Source organism: Pogona vitticeps, chromosome 5 (assembly GCF_051106095.1).
Source record: "Pogona vitticeps strain Pit_001003342236 chromosome 5, PviZW2.1, whole genome shotgun sequence".
NCBI lineage: Eukaryota > Metazoa > Chordata > Lepidosauria > Squamata > Agamidae > Pogona > Pogona vitticeps.
This window is the reverse complement of record NC_135787.1, coordinates 87,732,173-87,754,910: the sequence shown is the minus strand read 5'-3', so window position 1 is coordinate 87,754,910 and position 22,738 is coordinate 87,732,173.

Sequence of the window (22,738 nt, the reverse complement as noted above, 5' to 3'; positions counted from 1 at the left end):
ATGCACTGGATTATGGAGAAAGCCAGAAAGTTCCAGAAAAAACATGTGACGGATGCCCCACATCACATTTCTCACTCATAGGTGGAGCTAATTTGCATAAGCCTATGAGAGGACAGGAGGGGCAGAGGCAGAGTGTCAGTTAAGGCAGTTAGAGAGAGAGAGAGAGAAAAAAAGAGAAGGAAAGAGGTTTGCATGAGAGAGAGATAGTCATAGATAGAGTGAGAACTGTAACTAAGAAAGATAAGCTGGTTAAAGTGAATAAAAAAACAGAAAGTGGTTGGATGTGTGGCAGAATATATGATATTTCAATGATTTGATTCTATGAAATGAATAAAGAACATCTGTGATCCTGAATTACCATAATAACTGTTAATAAACCAGTTCTGATGTCGGCAGCCAGTGTCATACTGAAGTATTTTACAGAATGGATAAAAAAAATTCCACTGATGGCAGCGAAAGAGAGAACGTCACCAGCATGAGCCCTTTTGGGTCGAGAAAACGAAACAGGGGCAGGAGGTGAACATAATAACATCTACTTCTGCTTCATTGACTATGCAAAAGCCTTGGACTGTGTGGACCACAGCAAACTGTGGCAAGTTCTTAAAGAAATGGGAGTGTCTGACCACCTTATCTATCTCCTGAGAAATCTGTATGTGGGACAGGAAGCAACAGTTAGAACTAGATACGAAACAACTGAGTGGTTCAAAATTGGGAAAGGAGTATGACAAGGGTATATATTGTCTCCCTGCTTATTTAACTTATATGCAGAATACATCATGGGAAAGACAGGACTGGATGAATCCCAAGCCGGAATTAAGATTGCTGGAAGAAATATCAACAACCTCCGATATGCAGATGATACCACTCTGATGGCAGAAAGTGAGGAGGAACTGAAGAACTTCTTAATGAGGATGAAAGAGGAGAGCACAAAAAATGGTCTGAAGCTCAACATCCAAAAAACTAAGATCATGGCCACTGGTCCCATCACCTCCTGGCAAATAGAAGGGGAAGATATGGAGGCAGGGACAGAGCTTACTTCCTTGAGCTCCATGATCACTGCAGATGCGGACAGCAGCCACGAAATTAAAAGACACCTGCTTCTTGGGAGGAAAGCGATGACAAACCTAGACAACATCTTAAAAAGCAGATACATCATTGTGGCGATTTCCTCTGAAGACTCTTATTCCCCTGGCATTCATGAGGATCTCGCTCTTCTTATTTCTTCGCTGCCACCAGATATTAATGTTTTCATATCAATTACATATAGAGACAAGTGTGCTGTTGAAAACCTAATTCTTTTATATGTTCAGGGAAATTAATATATGATTAATATTCAAGAGATAAATCACAGGCTATCAATCACTTATATTTGAATCTAATCAGATACCACTTCAAAACTCTCTTAGCCCTCTGTTCCAATCTACATTCTCCCAGATCTGTAACTCACTTGCCAGACACTTTCAAGTAAACACAGTCTCTCTACCAGATTCCCTCTCAGACTCAATACACCAGTCTTTATATGCAGCTCCATCCCCCTTGGCTCCGCCTTCCATCCACTCATAAGTTCCATCTTCAATGTTCTCCGGTGATGGACAGGTGAAAGCAGGGCTGTTCGCTACACACCTCCCCCCTTAAAAAGTTGTTCCATGGGGTAAAACCTATAGTGGTTTACCCTCATGAGCAACGAGGAGCTCTAATGTGGTACACAATCAACTTTACAGCAGTACAATCAAACCTTACTACCTTCGAACATAGGTAACATCCAACAACATATGCTTGCTATACAATGAACCTTGTGATTCAGTTACTAGTTCATTTACAATACTCACCACTTCAATCATCTACACAGGTGCTTACCCAACAACAACACATAACACTTTTAATCCATACATTCTTTTTTTTCATTGAACACACAGCATATTACATTTAACATGGTACAATTAACATTCTACAGTATTGCATTTGCCATTTTACTGAAATCCATTCCCTTCGTCTTCAGTCTAAGGCAGACTGCTACCACATTTTGAGTCTCTTTTTTTCCAATTTTATTTTTTTCAGTCCAAGTTTTGTGGCATTAGAATTCTCTCGCCACAACACGTTTTTGTCCTTTTTGTAAGTCCAGCATCATAGTCATGGTGGAGTAGTAGTGCTTATAAAGGAAACATACCACCCTCCTGTGTGGCTTGAGATGTGGTGAAGTCCATCTCCCTCTGCACTTTCATGATACTCACTAATCACTGATGGCTGGGGTCTCTCGACAACCTGCAGCTTCCCTCTCCGGAACGTCCTTGGATGAAGGATCTTGCAGTCATCCGCCTGGCTCGGTGTGGCTCCTGTTTCAAATCCAGACCCCTCCGCGATGGTGACACTTCTCAGGCACTCAGCACTTCTCTGTATGCAGTCTGTCACCAGCGTGTCTTCCATCTCTCTTTCCCCGTGTTATTTTAGCTGCTCTATACAGTTTCACCTCTCTCTCTGGAGCAGATATCGTGATGCTCTTGGTTAAATCCTTTAGGTAGGGCCTAGCAAGATCAAACCTCACTCTCAACCCTTTTGCAGTTGGCACCACTGGCAGGGTTAGGCTATGTTTCAACCTATTTAGCTTTTGATAGGTCACCCCTCTGCCTTTCCAATACGGCCATACATGTTTTCTCTTGGGCTTTTCCCTTCTCTTATATTGACCAAGCTTCGCTTTCTGGCCCCAAAGTTTGACTACACAGGCCCGGCCTCTATAAGGTGTAGCTGCATGTGGGGGTGCATCACCGGTTTCACCCTGGTGCACTACCCCTTTGACTACCACTGGCTTGTACTTCATAAGCATGGCTCTAGCTTATTTTTGTTCCTTCGGGGAAAGTGAGGGACTGATTTGGACATCCCCTGGGGTGTATATGGGCTCACCCCTCCCCTCCCAATAAGGTAACTCGTATCTTTCATTGTCTGCCTCTTTCAATGCCAACAAGACAACGTTTTCCTTTCCATGGCAGGGCTGGATCATTTTCACCTGGTCCACTATCCTGCCTGCCTTTCCCTCCCACAGTTTAATGTAATGTAATCTACCTCATTCACTAGGGAGGTTACTTGCATCATCTTGGACAGGAAAAAGGTTCCTAAAACATGACTAACTCATCCGCAAACCCCATGCGACACATACACATCAGCAGAGCATCTGCAATGGTCTGAGCCTCAATATTTCTCAGGGGAACTGCTTCAGAATAATGTGTTGCATAGTCAACAATAGTCAGGCTAAATTGGTTTCCCCTCTGGGTAACTCTGGGCAACAGTTCAACTATGTCTAAACCCATGCATTGGAAAAGGTTCAAAATGACAGGTAAAGGATACAACTTCACTTTGGATTTGCCGTTGCAATCCCTTTGCCTCTGACCTATTTCACACCTCTGGCCACATTCTTTTATCTGCTTCCCCATTACAGGCTAATAAAGGTTTTGGGCAATTCTTTGTTTAGTTTTTGTGATGCCCAAATGAACTGAAAAGATACCAGTGTGCCCTCTGTCCACTATCTCCACTCAATATTTGAGAGGAACAATGTTTGTTTGTGGCGAGTCTCCCTTCCCCTTCTGGGATTTACTAAGGTCTCCATATACAACAGATCTTTTTCTAGGAAGAACCTTTCTGGATTCCTGGGGGTTAACTGACCTTCTCCAACTTTCTTAAAACATTGATCCAACGTGGGATCTGCTTCCTGTTCCCTTTTAAATGTACTTTCTAGGGGAACCTTAATAGGTATTAATTCAGTTGCTGAATCCTCTCCTCTCACCAACTCTGTATGAATTTCACATTTCTACTTTGCTTTTTCTTCCTCTTTCCGCTGGGAGCGAATCTGCACTAAAACACTTTTGACATGCTCAGTGAGATTGATCCCAATTAAACAAGGCATAGGCAATCGATCAGCTACACGTATTCTCCATAATCCTTTCCACCCTTGATACCTTATAGGTACCTCAGCCACTGGCATGGTAATTATTTCTGACCCTATCCCTTTAACTGACATGCTTTCACTTTTCAATATGTACTCTGGAGGGATTTTGTCTGGATGGCACAAAGTAACTTGAGAGCAAGAGTCTTTCAGAGCCATAAATGTTGTCTCGTTTATGTAAATGTTATCTCCAGCACTTTTAAAAAGCTCCTGGTTGGTCTCTATTAAATAGCAATGGAGTATCTCAGCTTCAGGTAGCTGCCCTGCTTGCTGTCCCTGACCCTCTGCCCTAGCTGCACTTGCATTAGGAATTACAGTTTCACCATTCTCTGAGGTAGCTTTGTTTTGCTGCATGCAGTACACTGACTTAGGCTTGAGTAAATTTGCCTTTTGTCCCCTTCTTTAGCTTTAGCACATTGTGAAATGAAATGGCCTTTCTCTCTGCATCCAAAACACAATCTGAAGGTGTTTTGTTCTGAACTAAGGGTCTTATCTCCCTTCCCAGTTCTTGTTTTTATGCTGGCTCAGTTCTGTGGGCTTGCCTACAAAATGGCCGCCACTTGCCTGCTGGTTCTTGAAGTAACCCTCGGGTTCAAACTGAACCTGGACAAAACAGAGATTTTGCTCTTGATGGGGCATCTGATAAATTAGGGTGATGGTCTTATTATCCTCCAGATTAGGGACCAAATTCATAATTTGGGCATTCTTCTGGACCTGGCTCTTCCTTGGGAGTCAGCCATGTCCACATCCCATGTCCAGATCTGCCTTTAACCAGCTCAGGCTAATTGCCCAACTTTGTCCCTACTTAGACAAGGACTTCCTCAAGAATTTGGTGCAGGCCATGGTCATCTCCCAGATCGACTATTGCAATGCTCTCTACATGTGGCTTCTCCTTGAACCAAATGTAAATTTGACCACATCACTCCAGTTCTGACCCACCTCCACTGGTTGCCCATGGCATCCACAATCAGAATCAAGGTTCTGACACTCACATAGAAAGCCTTCCATGGTTTGGGTCCATGTTACTTGTTGGAGGATCTTTCCTTAATCTCATCTGCCCAACCCACATGATCATCCTAGCCGAGGCTGTGCCAGGAGGCCACCCCAAGGAAGGCCCATAAATCCTCTAAAAGAGGTAGGACCTTCTTCACAGTGGCTCCAACTTTATGGAACCAGGTTCTGGAGGAGCTCCGCCTAGACCCCTCCCTGTTGACATTAGGAAGACATTGCTTTTTAGGGAGTCTTTCCATACCAACTCATGCTGACCACCTCCCTCCCCAATTTTCTTCCCCCCCTTCTTCTCTCCAGTTTTTTCCTCCATCTGCTCCAGTTTTATATAATTAGTCGATGCCATCTGTTTTTTTAGGTTTATTGTTACTGCTTTTAAGCTTTTATTTTTATTTCTGTTTTCTATTGCATGTGTTGTAACCTGTCCAAGGCAGTCCCATGACACTAATGGGACAGGGATACAAAGTGAACAAATGAACAAATGAACAGATAGACAAATAAATAAATAAATAAATAAATAAATAAATAAACAAACAAACAAACAAACAAACAAACAAACAAACAAACAAACAAATAAATAAATAAATAAATAAATGTCTTCACATCCATATAAAGGTAAAAAATTAGTCTCATAAAAGTGTAGATTCTGCCTGAGATTGATTCACACACCCAAATCTGACTCTCATAGCCATGGTGAAAATGTTTGTGTGTTCACATCTAGAATGAACAAGGTCATGGTTTGCATACCCTGTGTTCAACTCTGTTAGTCCTGAAATAGAGTTGCCATCTCTCTCTCTCTCTCTCTCTCTCTCTCTCTCTCTTAAGCGAAAGAAGATCCTCATTTTAATACCAGCCTCAAGAGACCATCTCAGATCTCCAGCCGACCAATGTGTCTGCCTCAATCCAATCGGAAGCTTGTGACTCCCTTCCTGCATACTCCAATCCTTCTGTTGTTTCTCCTCCCTATATCCCCCTATCTCCCGCATGTATTGTCAACCGGGGTGCCTCAACCAGCTCTTTCGCATTGGTCGATGTTATGTCCCAGAAACCCCTTCCTCTTAATTTTGATTTTATCAACCTTATACCTGCATCAGATGCTCCAGCCTCATCCTCTGACCCTATCTGTCCTCTAGTCCCTGACCCCATTCTGCCTTCTGTGAATCCCCTTCCTCACCTAGATTCTAACACTGCCTCCTGCTGACTGACTGTTCCCCCCCCGGCCCCCCCATTTCCCCAACCCTCTCTCCAACTGATCTCTTGGAATATAGGTGGCTGGAGGAAAAAAGCCTCGGATAAAGATCTGCTTAAGTTTCTCTCTAGCTTTGATATTATTCTCCTACAGGAGACTTGGTTATTAACCCCTCCGTCTATCCAGGGTTTTTCTACTTACCATCTCCCTGCTGTTAAATCTAATTCAAGAGGGCGCCCCTCCGTGGGTCTTTGTTGTTTCTTCAAACCCTCCTCCTTATTTAATCTCATTTCTATCCCTTCCCCCTCATCCTATATTCAAATTTTCCTCCTCCAGTACGGCGAATTTAAAATTCTACTTCTTAACCTTTATTTCCCGCCTCCATCCTCCTCTCTGAATAGCACTTGGATGGAGGTAGAGAATCTTGTCAATCTTAATCTGGAAGCTAATCCATCTGCCCACATTTTGATCTCAGGGGACTTTAATACCCGGTTAGGACCCAATAACTCCGCTCTAGCCAAACAAATAAATCTGGAGTTTGATGAGTCGTTTCCCCCCTGGCTCAATTCCCCAAGGACTTCTAGAGACAAGATTATCACTCCTCATGCTACCTTTTTAATTAATCTCTGCCTCAACCTTCATCTTGCCATCCTCAATGGCACATGGGGTAAGGACATTCCTGGGGAATACACCCATCTTTCTATCAGGGGTCCAAGCGTAATTGATTACGCCATTGCTTCCCCAGCCCTCCTCCCTTTTCTCTCTGACTTTTCTGTTGGAGTTAGTGCCGACAGTGATCACTTGCCTCTTCTTTTGTCCCTAAACCTCCCCTCTTCGCTCCCCTCCCCTCTAACCCCCCCTTCACAACTTTCCTCTCGTCTTAAATGGTCTCCTCAAACAGAAACTGACTTCTTTTCTTGGACTCTATTGCCAGAGATTTCCAATCTTAACCGTACCATTGCTTCAACGGACTCTATCTTCACAGCTATTACCTCCTACAATACTCTTTTGGATTCCTTAGTTATCTCTCTCAGCGGTCCAATTAACCCCTCTTCTCATAATCGAGCTACCTCTTGGTTTGATTCTGACTGTTGGCAGGTTAAGAAGCAAGTTAAGGTCCCTCTTTCACTCCTTCCGCCTTAACCCTACCCCAGCCTCCTTACATCTCTACCTTACTGCCAGAAGGTCCTGCTTATTATTACTAGACTCAAAAAAAATCTTTCTGCCCAACGCAAGTGGTCTGACCTGCTTCAAGCAATTCTATCACATAATTACAAGGCCTTCTGGTCCCTGGTTTCTTCCTCCACTACTTCCCTTTCTCCCGACCCTTCTTCCTCTATCCCCTTGGAGGTATGGATAGCCCACTTCTCCACAATTTTTTTCTCCCCAAATTCCAACCCCTCTCTCGATTCCTCACTGCAGGCCCTCTCTGATTGGCCTCCCGTTACCTCTGATGAAATATTGGATTTAATCAGCTCATTGAAATCTGGTAAGGCTCCAGGCCCAGATCAAATCCTCACTGAGATTCTGACCAGTAACCCTCACTGGTGGTCTCACTCTTTGGCCAATCTCTTCACTTTAGTTAACCATTCTGGTATCTTTCCTAACTCCTGGTTACTTTCCACCCTGATCCCAATATTTAAAAAAGGTGACCCCTCCCTACCCAGTAACTACCGTCCAATCAGTCTTTTATCTTATATTGGCAAACTCTACTCAAAACTTCTCCTCTCTAAACTTTCTGCTTGGGCCTCTTCTATTAATCTTCCGGGGAAAGAGCAAATAGGCTTTCGCTCTGGAGCCTCCACTCTTGATCACACTCTACTTTTGTCCCATCTAGCAGAAAAATATTCCATCCACCATAAATCTAGACTGTTCGCCGCTTTTGTAGACCTTCGAGGTGCCTTTGACTCCGTTAATAGATCTCTCTTATGGGACAAACTATCCCAATGGGGCATTGACCCCCGACTACTCTTTCTCCTTAGGCGCCTCCATTCTTCAAACTCATGCTAGATCCGTCTTCCAAACTCCAATATTCTATCGGATAGGTTTCAAGTTAATAGGGGTGTCCGTCAAGGGTGCATATTAGCCCCCTTACTGTTTAACTTGTTCTTAGCAGATCTTCCCCCTTTCTTATCTAAAGCTGCCAACTCTTCCCCTTCTCTTAATGGCGCCCCTCTTTCAGTTCTTCTTTACGCAGATGATGCAGTCCTGCTTTCCCTTTCCAAACCTGGCCTGCGTCTCCTTTTAGCCAAATTCCAAGACTACTGTTCCGTCAATGACCTTTGCATAAATTCCTCCAAAACAAAAATAGTTGTTTTTTCTAAATCTAGTCCTCTGTCCACTTGGTCAGTTGGTACACATTCCTACCAGCAAGTGCCAACATTTAAATACCTTGGGCTCACTTTTCATCACAAACTAAACTGGATTCCACATAAAAAATTGGTTATTTCTACATCAACTACCCAACTCAATGCAATTTCAAAATTTCATTATCTTTTGGGCAACCAATTTGTTCCGGCAGCCATGCATATTTTTCAGTGCAAACTCCTATCCCACCTTTTTTATGGAGTGCCCATCTGGATAGAGGCCGTAAACCATGACATTGATTCTATTGCTGCTGTTTTCTTCAGAAAAATCTTAGGTGTTCCCAATATGATCCGTCTCTCCACCATGGTACTTGAATTGGGAACCCACCTTCCGTCTACTCTTGCCTGGGTTACCACCTTCAAATACTGGCTCCGTATCCATCTCCATTCTAACTCTAACTCCCTCCTTTTTGATCTTCTTAGTGATTCTTACACATCAAAATGGTTCCAACTGATCGATTCTAAACTTCTTTCCTTAGGACTGAATCTAGAATCCCTTTTCGATGTTGGATTACAACAGGCCCATTCCTTGATCAAACACAAACTCTGGCAGCTTGAGTATGAGACACTTTCAGCCAATTTGAACCCCACCTGTTCTCCCCTTTTTTTCAGTCTTCCTCCTTCCCTAGGACGTCCTTCCAACTACTTCTCTTCACTGACCAATCCTGATCAGAGAAGAGCATTCATGCTAGCTCGCCTGAATATTTTCCCTTCGGCGGTCCATGTAGGCCGTTTCTCCAAGATTCCCCGTGCAAATAGGCTCTGTTTTTTTTTTGTCACACTCTACCAGATTCCCTGGATCATATTTTACTTCACTGCCCGGCTCATTCTTCTCTGAGAAAGCTTTGCCTTGAACCGTGGCTTTCTTTCTTTCCCAACTCCGTAGCTTTTTTCCTGAGTGATTTTTGTCCTTTGATTACATCTGCCGTTGCAGGATATCTATCGGAAATTTCTATTTTAACCCATAACCTATGATATTACTCGTTGCTTTGAATGTATTTTTCACCTTACTTTTTCCTTTGATCATTGTTTGGTTTGTATCTATGTTCTCCTGCTGTCTGTTCATATGCCAATAAAGGTACCGAAACTGAAACCGAATGCCTGTATGGCAGGCTCTAACACCATAGCTCTCTTTATTCTGGGAACAGCTGAACCTATTTGAATTTTGCTAGTGCAACTTGGAGAAAATTCTGTTTCAATTTTGATTTTGTTTCTTAAACAAAGCATCCATATTTTCCATGTTTGTAACATAAAGAACTTGAGGGTTTTTTAGTTTTTAAATCCAGATGTGGAAGTAACGAATTCCCCATTTTGAGAACATATGTAGTTCTCAGGCTAAGTTGAGCAAGATTGAAATGCTTAATGTGCTTGGGGGATAGAAAAACAAACTCGTTGCTTTAAGCTTCCCTTTCATCAACTGTGCTGCAGGCAGGGGTGACAAGATGAGACTTTTCTACTTCACCCTTAATAAATCCCTTGTCCCCCCTGCCTACATGCAGCTAGAATAGAGAGATAAAAAGATATATAAAAGTGATTTTAAAAACTTCAGTTAACCATATCAAAGATATAGATATCATAAAGAAATTAAAGGATATTGTGGGAAGACAGCATGGCTGTGAGAGGCTATCCAGTATTTACTATGAAATTTCACTGCTCCCCTGTTGTGCAGAGTAATTTGTGTACTGCATAATTCTGGAGAATGGTACCTCTCCCACCACCAAAACCACATGAAAATGGACGGAACAGGGAAGATGAGATAGACAGAGAGCTTCATAGTGACATTCAGTGATAATAAATTTCCCAAGCTCTGCCTTATTATTTAGAAAGTAGTATTTTCATGTTCTATTCCTCAAATTGTTGTAGAGATAGAAGGTTATGTTGTTGTTGTTGTTGTTGTTGTTGTTGTTGTTGCAGTTGCAGAAACATATTTAAGGGATGTTAGAAACACAGCCTTAGAAGAAGCTGTACTCTCAAGTGAAGCAGCCATAGAGTGGCAGGCCAAGGTAAGAATAGGGCTAAACAAATAATGTAGGAAAGGTATGCTATTGGTTACTAAATATGTTTAGGGCACCATATGTGTGAATACCAATTGCTTAAGGGGAAGAAGGGAATGGTTACTGCATTCATGTCCTGTTGCCTGCCTTCCCAGAGGCATGGAGCTCAAATTACACATTGCAATGTTTTACTAATTATTTCAACACACTTTCAATTCTCTCCTTTGTTTACAGTTATCATTTGTAAGCATGTTCAACTGTCAGGAATGTTATTGTATTGTGACCTTTCTTCCAGAATCAGCTGGAAAGGTACTGCTATTTTGTAGTAAGCTTTTGTAAACTGCTGCTCAACCCTCATTTTTAAAATACAGTGTATGTTTTCAGGGCTGCTTTTTCTACACCCTCCTAATTATTTTAACACAAAGCTTCACATCTTGACATGCCATTCATGTTTGTTGCCCAGCAATTAGGGATACAAGCAGCAATTTGTTCACTAGCCACAGTTCACCATTACCTTTCACCCCCTTGTACCTACTCTGATGTAACTAAGTAATAGGATTGTGGCTGAGGAATGGATTTTCTCCATTGCTGTCACTGCTCTGAGGCGGGCCCAGTAGGAGCATGGGCAATCTTCATAAACTGGGTAGCATGTTGTTGACATGCATACCTGAAAATAAAATGGCTACAACAAATAAAAAGGAATACAGTCCACCAATTATAAAAATTCAGGCCATACCTGACAAAATGTGTTTGTACCGGTTCAATCTTTTCTGACAGAAAATGTCAAGCCAATAAGTAAAAGCTGGATGACCTAATTCTTGCTTTTCCAGCATGCACACTTTGTGCTGTTTCTATCACTCTTCATGTCTCAATGAAAGGAAAGACAGGATTGTATCCAAAAAAACTGACAATTGAAATGAGGTATTTCTATCTTGAAAAATGGCTTTATGATTAATCACTTATATTCTTCTGGGTGGAGTTTGCATTTTACCACTTGAGGGCATCCTATTTTTATATTCTGTGACAAAACTATACTTCTTCATTTTCTTTCTTTCTATTTTTAATTGGCCTCTGATGAAAAGATGTAGAGGGCCAAAATTGCAGATGCAGCTCAGGAAATGATAAAATGCTATGACAAATGGGCATTTCCCAAGAAAAAAAAAAGATCTCAGAAAACTGGACTGCAAGAAATGATAAATCAGCAGCCAGAATGGAACAACAGATACAGAAAAAGATGGGAACATATATCAAAAGAGAACAGTTTTGGAGTTTGGCTGTGCATAATTGCAAAGAGGAAATTGTGTTTGGTCTGTATGACTGATGTTACGTTAAATGTTTGTGTGCTTTTGTATATTAAATATATAAAACTGTTTTTTATTAATTGTTCCAAAGATCAACTGTAGGAGGAAACACATAAAGTTGGGAAAATGTTGATAGTATCAAAACTCTCTGGCTTCATTTAAATCTCCAAAATGTTTGGCTTTGTGTTTCAAATTTTGTTTTAGGCATTATTTCAGTGACAAACCTCTAAATAAAAATGTGATTGTTATTCTCAAACATAGTTTTCACAGGATTATATGTCCCGGACAACCCATGAACTCAATGTTTTTTTCCCTAAAAGCTTGCTTCTCATGAATTGCCAAGCCACTCTAAGTTCTGAAATTCTAAATGAGACATTCTCTTAAGTTTTCTCTGTTTCCCTGGCCAGGGCTGATTTGAGGTTCTGGTGGGCCCTGGTAAATATATATACTGCTACCAAAATTACCTTAACAAGTCATATATATAATGGGGGGCTTCTTCCTCCCTCCCTCTCCCTTATCTCCCACCTAAATAGGTCACACAACATGAAAAATGTAATATAAATAAGACTGACTTGTTAAGGTAATTTTGGTAGCAGTAAATAAGTGAACAATGCTCAGGTAAACAAACAAACAATATAGCTATGAAAAGAAAGTCTAGCGTATGAGGGAGGGGCAAGGCAAGGGAAACATAAAGCTGAACTTTGAGGCACTCTGCACATATCCAGAGAAGAAGTAAAGTTATTCACATCATTTGCAGTACACACTGAGGCTACAATTCAAAGCAGGCCCTCTGTGGAAGGGAGGGAGGGAGGCTGCCTGTTGTGTGGGGTTGCAGGATGACAGGTTCAGGTGTAGGAGGAGGCAGAGGGCCATGGATATGTTGAAGGAACAGCCACCACCACCAAACTGAGGGCGCTGGCAGAAAGAGTGTCCCTGAGCCTAGGCAGAGTACCCTGCATGTCCCAGCTGGCCTGACCCCCTCTTCCTCACCTGACCTCTGTCAGGAGAGGTGGGTCTTGCTGAGGCACTCCAGGATGCCATTGGAGTGGCTGGGGATGAAAATGGCCATGTGCACCTCCAGGGGTATGGTGCCCTTGGGCCCAGAAGACATCCTGGAGCAGGTCCTTGAGCTACAGGAGGGCACCCTTCTCCTCATCGGGCAATGGCACCCAGCAGCACCTCCTGGAGGCACACCTCCTGCTTGCACAGTGCCACCACCTGGGACAGGAAGAAGATCAGCTACCTTGATAGTACCCACATCTGCAGCCTGGCAGTAGGGTCCCACAGCTCTTCCTTGGGTATGACAGTGGCGGTGCCATGGTAGGCCATCAGGGGAAGGATGTGCTGTTCAAAGGAGCTGAGCACTGCCTGCCTGCCATCCAGCCCCCATGGCTCACCAGCCAGGAGCACGACCTGCGTGCAGTGCACCACCATCGTGGGCTGGCCTTGCCCTTGCAGCCCTGATGGCTCCCATATAGCAGCTGCTGCTCCTCTGGCCGCTTCATCCCTCTCTTCATGTGGGCTCGTACAGACAATAGGTCCATGGGAAATGCCCACTTTGCCCTCTGAATAAAGTGACCCTGTCCCTGGCATTCTAGTTCTTAACAAATCGGCTACAGGCCAGCACAAAGCGATGACCAATGACTGATCTAAATAACCATATTGTGCTGTATTAGAGCTTGTTGGGAGTATATGTTTGTATTGAGGGGTGGGACGTGTCTGGCCCTCCAGTTTTTGGACTGCAGCTCTCATCACCCCTTACCATTGGCTGTGTTGGCTAGGGGAGAAATCCAACACCTTCTGGAAGGCCATTGTTCCCCACTTCTGTTCTAATAAGTGCAGTTATTTTCCAGCTAAGGTACATAGGACAGTTTTACTGATGTAACAAGAATTCTGTCTGGTTTTAGGAGTGCTCCTTGCCATACTTTCTTTACTCACATACAAGCATTTGATTACAACATCCATGTACCTTGTGTCAGTTGTGAGTGATATATACATGTTCATTTCACTGGAAAGTAGAACCTCTTTCCAATAAAGAGCAGTGATGGGCAGCACATTGTCAAGGATAATTTCCACACTGAGGCAGAACAAAGCTTATAAAAATCAGCAGCCATATTGGACAGGTGTGCAAAATGCTGAACCATGTAGAATGTGTATTAAATCAGTGGTTCTTAACGTGGGCGATAATGCCCCCCAGGGGGCGATTTCATTTTTCAGGGGGGCGGTAGAACGAAAAGGGGTGGTGTGGGGGCGGTGGAACAGAAGGGCAGCGGTAGGGGGGCGCTGGAGCAAACCAAACCTGTGAAGGCAGCTGCAGCTGCGGTGCTGCTCATTGAATTAAAAAAAAAGAATTTAAAACTGCTACAAGGCAATATACAACCCTAATTTGCTTCTCGATTTCCTTAATATAAAGTCTACTATTTACAGAATTTATCTCTAACATTGCTCTGCTTTCAAAAAAATTATTTTGAGACCCAAGTGGGTTGCTATCTTGAATTTAGGGTTCAGACAGCAGCAAAATCAATATTCCTTTCCTCTCAAACAAATACTCTATTATTCTAAGATTTTCCGATTCTTAAAATTCTGTTAGGACTTGTAGCTGAAGTGACAAAACCAATTGCTAGCATATTATTGCCAGCAATGGCAATAATATGCCAGCTGACATATTATTGGTCAGTATGAAGACTAAGTCTTTTGGTGAAACTAGAATGGGCCATTATTACATAGTCCTGGCTATGTTTTTATCAGGATGTGGCCAGAAGCCATGGAGACATATTGTTTTTAATTGCCACCCTTTAGTATCAGAGGTAGTTTGTGGAAGATAAAGTGAAGCTTCTATCAAGCTGCATTTTTCAAGCTTTGAAATACACAGGCTTGTGTCCAGTAAGGATCATCTTGCTGGTGGAAGGAGAAATTAGGCTGCTTCCCTACCTTAATTTTCTTTCTCCTGTGCTGCCCTCATTCTCCATTGCCACCACACCAAGCTCAGTTACCCAACTCACACTTAACAGCAGATCTGAAGTGATCTGCAAGAGGGAGGGGCATCACTGAAAACTGTCTCCTTCCCTCTTCTGAAAGGGGACAGTGCTTTCTATCAGTGGAGTGACTTCCACTGGATAAAAACCTCAGCACCCTTTTTTCATTTTCATGTCTTGTTTTGTGTTTTGTCCATGGGTGATTGATTGATTAGGCATTGTTCAGTCTTGAGAGACTATGGTAATGTGCTCTGTATGGAGGACTTGGAACAGCATATTGTGTGGCTGAGAAGGCCAGTTTGAGAGTGACCATCCCTTCCACACTGAACACAAATACAGTCTGTTCCCTGTCCAGCTCCTTGATTTTGCTGCTTTCGGGATTGTCTCTTTACCTTGGCCTGCTGGACAAGGGTCACTTCAAATTGGGAGAGGCTGTGATGCAACGCCTGCCTCCAGGCTGAACACTCAGATGTCAAGGTTTCCCATCTGTTGCGGTCCATTCCTAAGGCCTTCAGATCCCGCTTGCAGATATCCTTGTATCGCAGCTACGGTCTCCCTCTGGGGCGATTTCCCTGGGCTCATTCTCCATACAGGAGATATTTTGGAATCCGATGTCAAAGGGATCTGATGCTGAGCCATCAAAAACTACGGTGCCTTTCATTCCCCCATGAAAGGACCTGATGATGTTAAAGAGTCGAGGTGGACATCCAATCTTGGGAAGTATTTTAAAAAGGCCCTCCCTGCTAACCAAATCAAAGGGCTTTGTGAGATCTATGAAGGCCACAAAGAGTGGGTGGTGTTGTTCCCTACATTTCTCCTGCAACTGTCTGAGGGAGAATACCATGTCAGTGGTGGATCTATTAGCTCAAAATCCACACTGTGATTCTGGAAAGACTCTGTCTGCAAGGACCTGGAGTCTCTTCAGCACAACACGGGCAAGCAACACTGAGAAGAGAGATGCCAGGGTAGTTATTGTAATCGCTCCTATCTCCATTGTTCTTATACAGTGTGACGATGTTTGCTTCACTTTTGAATTCTTGTTGTGCTCTCGTTGTGTTTCTCTTTGTATTGTACTGTACTTTTTAACGTGCACTCCAGTTCGATATTATATTTTGATTTCTCAGTTTTATGGTTTCAATTTTTTTGTGCTCTTTGTGTAAACTTTTTGTGTAGAGAGATATATACAGTGGTGCCTCGCTTGACAATGATAATCCGTTCCAGCAAAATCGCTGTACAGTGAAATCATCGTCAAGCGAAAGTAAAAAACCCATTAAAATGCATTAAAAACTGGTTAATGCGTTTGAATGGGGAAAATACTTCATCGTCCAGCAAAGATCCTCCATAGGGCAGCCATCTTCCGGTGCCTGTAAAGCGAGCAATCAGTCCTAAACACAGTGGGGAGCCATTTTGCACAGGGGGGAGCTATTTTGTGACCCACCGATCAGCAGTTTCAAAACCATCATTAAGCGAAAAATCGGTTCCCGAAGCAGGGAACTAATTGTCGTACAGTAAAGTGGATTTTCCCCATTTAAACATCGTTTTGTGATCGCTATTGCAATCGCAAAAAACTCATCATAAAGCGGATTCGTCGTGGAGTGGGGTAATCGTCAAGCGAGGCACCACTGTATATAATTTGTCACTCTGATTTTTGCTGCTCTCCTTCTGTAAAATTTTTCTTTGTGTCTTTTTAACCCTTTTTATAGTGTGCATGAATATGTATTTTCATCGAATCTTAATTTAATTTCAAACTTTTCATCTTGAAATTTTTAGTTCTTGCATTGCGATTTGTTTTTAAGCCCTTTTTATATTTCTTTTTACATCTTAAAATTCACTTAAATGTTACTGGTTTTTTTCAGGCATTTCATTTTCTTGCAATTGAATTTTATTTTCAGGGGTCATTGGATTTAAGTGTCTTGAATAAATAAATAAATAAATAAATAAATAAATAAATAAATAAATAAATAAATAAATAAATAAATAAATAAATAAATAAATAAATAAATAAGATATCGCCGTGGGGAGGGGGGCAATGATAACTTCCTCAATGGCTCAAGGGGGCATTTCTTTCAAAAAGGTTAAGAACCACTGTATTAAATGAAGTAATGTCTGGGGTGATGCAATGTCCTTACTGATTGGCTATATGTAAATGTGCATATGTATAATTGTGTGGACATTTGGAGAAGATGTAGGACCTCTTCTGATGGATGTCTTGCTGTCGGTTTGTACTGCTAAAACTTCTGTATATATTGTAAATATACTTGGTGTTGGAAGAAGCTGTCTTTGTCTGTGTGATTCAACTGGACTGCCTGGACTGGAACAAAACTCTGCTAATTTACACCAACATACATTCCAGTCTTGATCAATTTCACATGTTCATTCATAAATACCTTCAGACCCATTTCTATATCGATGTGTGAATTAATATTTTAAACTGTGCCAAAATGTGCATTATTTTAGCTGAGTTTTCAAAATACATCCTGCATCTGTCAAAATAGGACAATGAAAGCATATGTCAAATAAAATGTTCTAAAACTGCTACTTTGTTTTTTTAAATGTATGCATTCTGTATACATTTTTGTATGTACCTATCCTAATATATATATATATATATATATATATATATATATATATATATATATATATATATATATATATATATATATATATATATATATATATATATATATACACATATACATACATATATGTATGTATGTACCTATCCTAATATATGTATGTATGTATATTAGGATAGGTACATACATACATATATATCCTATATATCTCCTACTGCCGGGCTGCAGATGTGGGTATATATATATATATATATATATATATATATATATATATATATATATATATATATATATATATATATATATATATATATATATATATATATATAACCAAATGTATGAATTATTTATTTATTTATTTATTTATTTATTTATTTATTTATTTATTTATTTATTTATTTATATCCCACCCATCTGGTCTGGTCGACCACTCTGGGCAGCTTCCAATAAAAGTATATTTATAATAAAACATAATAATATTACAATCAATTGAAAGACATGCAATAATAGAACAGATAAGAAAAGAAAAAAAAAGAATTAAATGTATTCGCAAAGTTTGCTGTCCTCTGAAGATGCTGGCCACAGAGACTGGCGAAACGTTAGGAAGTACCACCTTCAGAACACGGCCAAGAAGCCCGAAAAACCCACAACAACCAAAAGAATTAAATATTGACAGAAGGGAAGGCCTGAACATATAACCATGTTTTTAATTGACTCTTGAAAGTGCCCATCGTAGGGGCCGCATGAATCGCCGGAGGAAGGTTATTCCAGAGGAGAGGAGCCACCGCCGAGAAGGCCCGGTTTCGTGTCATTTCCTTCGAGGCCTCCCTCGGCGTTAGGCTCCTCAGCCTCACTTTCTGGCTCGTGCGGGTGATCCGAGTAGATCTAGGTGGGAGAAGGCGTTCCACCAGGTATCGAGGTCCTAAACCATTTAGGGCCTTATAGGTAAGCATTAACACTTTGAAGTCAACACGGAATCGGAAGGGCAGCCAATGCAGCATGGCCAGAGTAGGAGAGATATGTTGGTATTTCCTCACTCCACTAAGGAGTCTGGCTGCTGCATTCTGCACCACCTGAAGTTTCCACGTCAGCTTCAAAGGCAGCCCCATGTAGAGCGTGTTACAGTGGTCTAATCTTGAGATTACGAGCGCATGTACTAAGGTAGTGAGCACCCATGTGTCTAGGTAAGGTCGCAGCTGGGCAATCTGCCAAATACGGAAAAAGGCGGAGCAGACTACCGATGCCACCTGAGTTTCCATGGTGAGCGTCGGGTCCAGGTGAACCCCCAGGCTGCAAACCCCACTCTTCACGGCCAGGGTCACCCCCCCAAAGGAGAGAGAGCCACCCAGGCCGCGAGCCACAAGACCACCCACCCTCAGAACTTCCGTCTTGTCTGGGTTCAGCCTCAACCCATTATCCCGCATCCATTGCAGTACAGTCTCCAGGCAGCGCTGGAGGGATAGGACGGCATCACCTGCAGTTGGTGAAAAGGAGATGTAGAGCTGAGTGTCATCAACGTATTGAGGACACGATGCTCCACACCCCCTGATGACCTCACCCAGCAGCCTCATATAGATGTTGAACAGCATTGGGGAGATAATCGACCCCTGCGGAACCCCACATTTGAGGCTCCATGGGGCCGAGACACTGTCCCCAAGCTGAACTCTCTGGGGACGGTCCTCCAGGAAGGAGCGGAACCAGGCCAGAGCCAAGCCACCGATACCCAACTCAGAGAGCCTCCCCAGGAGAATACCGTGGTCAACGGCATCAAAGGCCGCCAAGATGTCGAGGAGGACCAACAAAGATATTTTACCTCTGTCGGCCTCCCTCAATAAGTCATCGTACAGGGCAACCAATGCCATCTCTGTACCATGGCACGGCCTGAAGTCCGACTGAAACGGATCCAGGGCATCTGTTTCCTCCAGATGTGCTTGAAGCTGGTCAGCCACCACCCTCTCGACCACTTTGCTCATTAAAAAACTTTGGCAATGGGCCTATAATTGCCAATCTCATCCGCCGCCAAATTAGGTTTCTTTCTTATGAGCCTAATGAGTGTCTCCTTGAGGGCAGAGGGAAACCTGCCCTCAAGGAAAGACCCATTTATTATAGCAGTGGCCCATTCTGTTGTTATCGGCCTGGCTGCTTTGATTAGCCAGGCCGGGCAAGGGTCCAAAGAGGTGGTGGCTCGACAGTGGTCAAGCACCCTGGCCACAGAATCAGGTGTGTCAGGCTGAAAGGAGTCAAAAGTTACCGGGCAAGACGGAGCGCTGGACATCTCTGCTCGACTCACTGTGTTCAAAAAAGGAGAGAGGTCCTGGCGGATGGCCTCCACTTTAGATTTTAAAAATGCTGCAAACTGGTCAGGAGAAAAACTAGGGGGAGGCCTGTCATCCAGACCAGTTCCGGATAGGTCGCACACTATATGGAATAACTCTGCCTGCTGGTTGGATGCTTCACTTATCCGGTTAGCGAAGTAAGTTCGACAAGCAGCCCTTACCCTGGACAGGTAAAGGTTAGTTGCGACCCTGACAGCTATCCAATTGCAATCTGTCGGGTTCTTCCTCCACCTATGCTCTAGCCTTCTCCTGTGTCACTTCAGCTCTCGGAGCTCCTAGTTGAACCAGGGTGCTGGGTGAGCTCGACGACAGAGAGGGCGTTTAGGCGTGGTCGTGTCTATAGCCCTGGTTGCAAAGATGGACCAATTATCAACCAGAGCATTGACAGGAGTGCTAGCCAGGTCAGTCGTAACCCCTCTCATGGCATCCTAGAATCCAACCGGATCCAGTAGCCTTCAAGGGCGGACCATAGAAATAGGTCCCTGCTCCCTACAAGGGGGGAGAACCACAGAGATGTTACATTTCACCAGATGGTGGTCTGACCATGACAAGGGGAGCAACACAAGGTGGGTCACCACCAGACCACACTATCTCCAATTGGTGGAAAAGACCAGGTCCAATGTATGGCCACCCACATGGGTGGGGCCGTTGACATGTTGGGCCATGTTCAAGGAGGCCATGGTTTCCAGGAACTCAAGAGCTGGCCCAGTAACCTCTGCCCCTGCATGCACGTTGAAATCACCCAAGACCAAAAGCCTCAGGGATCCCAACAATGCCGCAGAGACAAAGTCGGCCAGCTCCGGAAGGGAAGTCGCTGGGTTACAGGGAGCGTGATAACACAGCAAAATCCCAGTTCCATCCCTGGCCCCAATCAACACGTGGAGTGCCTCTAGAGCTGGCTTTACCACAGAGGAGTGCCTAGTAACCTGTAAGCTGGATTTATAAACAATGGCTACTCCCCCCCGCCCCTCCAGTCTACTCTGGTGCTGGACAGTGTAACCGGGCGGACAGATGAGAGCCAGGGGAGGATCCCCCACCCCGCCAATCCACGTCTCGGTTATGCATGCCAGGTCTGCATCCTCCTCCAGGATAAGGTCATGTATTACCTGGGCCTTATTGGACACAGACCTGGCATTCAATAGCATCAGGGATACAGTGGAAGGCTGGCTGGGCTGGCTACCTCGGTACTGGGGGTTGGACACAGTCTCAGAACAATGAACAGCCATCAAACATCTGCTCATCATTCTTCTAACACGAGTAGGGACTGCTCCAATGCCATATTGCCCTCTACCTGTGATCACCGGGATGTTCAGGGGCCCCTCGCTGGGCAGACAGGCCTTACCCTCCATGTCTAACTAAAGAGGAGAAAAGAAAGAAAAAGAAAAAAGGGGAAAAAAGGCAAAAGAAAAAAACAAGAAAATACACTAAATAATATCAAACTTCTAAAACAAACTACATACACAAGAAATACCATGTTACAAAGTAAAGAATCCCAATTACAATACCCATAGAATAAAATTAAAAAATAAATAAATAAGATTAATAATAATAATACAAAATAATAAGGGAAATATATATATATAAAACACCCAAGTGCTAGCCCCCACATGAAGGCCACATTGGTCCTCCTCCGCCTCGTAGTCTTGTCCTTCCACCTTTTGCCCAATTTGATGTTGCCTTTGGGCTTAATAAAGCTGGTGTTAATGGCAATAAAAATGTCAGAGAGAAGATGTTAATCACAGGGTACAGCATGAAGGTCTTAATGATATATATAGGGAGCGTCCAGAGAAATAAGGTCTGGGTTGAAAGAGACCCAGTCCCTGGCATTTCACCTTCCCTTCCTTAGAGGGAGGGGAAGGCAAGACTATAGTTGGACCAGGGAGCACAGGCTACACGGTATGTTCCTAGAATGGGGGCCGCTGCTGGAAAATCCAACATGGAATATCGCCCAGCCGAGGCCGCAGCAGATGACACTCTCTTCTTCTTTGGAAGCCCGAGATCTTCCAAAACCAGCTTCCTACTCTGAGCCTGAATGTTGAAGAGTGTCTCCCGCCAGGAAAAGATTCTAGGTGGATCATCTGGAAGCCACTTGATAGACTTCAAAGTGAAGTAGGTTGATCAAAGAATAATCAAGTAAAATGGAAGTACTTGGATAGAGGACAAATTTTCTATGAAAGCAGATCTAAGAAATAGATGAGATAATACTATTGAACTAGCCCAGTTCTGGTCAGAAATATTCTTATTATCTCAACATTCTAATTTGTTTTTAATTTTACTTATATTTCACATACCTCTATAATATTAAGTGATGTAACTGTGGTGGAACCCTCATCCATTTTACCCAGCAGCAACAGAAATAAAGAGATTGACTGGAAGAAGGAAGGAGGAGAACCAATCCAGAAGAGCCAGCAGGAGGTATAAAAAGAAGGACTGAAGAGAACTGAGAAGGAGAGAGTTATTTTGTTTCCCAAGGAGGGAGGTTGTTGTTGTTTTTTTAGAGTGGGTGGTAAAAGAGAAATACTTTGTATCTGTGAGGCAAGATCTGCTGTGGGAATGTATTATTAATGGAACATCAAGCTTATGTCTGTGCAGTTCAAATCATGATTATTTTTCAATAAACATTTTTATGCTTCAACTTTAAAAACTGCTTGGGCTCTTATGATTTGGGCTTAAGGCAAACCTCAGAAAAGGAATGGGCAGTTTAAAAGTGATTAGCTAGGCTTGTCTGGTCACAGTAACATTCTGATGGAAGGAAGGAAGGAAGGAAGGAAGGAAGGAAGGAAGGAAGGAAGGAAGGAAGGAAGGAAGGAAGGAAGGAAGGAAGGAAGGAAGGAAGGAAGGAAGGAAGGAAGGAAGGAAGGAAGGAAGGAAGGAAGGAAGGAAGGAAGGAAGGAACCACCATCCCGCTGCCTGCCTGTCCAGGAAGTGCAAATCTGATCAGTTTTCTATACAATGTATACCAAAGGAGAATGTGAGCTTACTAAAGAACCGGAAACACTTAGAGCATTTGTGAGAAAATAACAGCTACTGAATTCATGACAGAGATGAGAACTGAAACC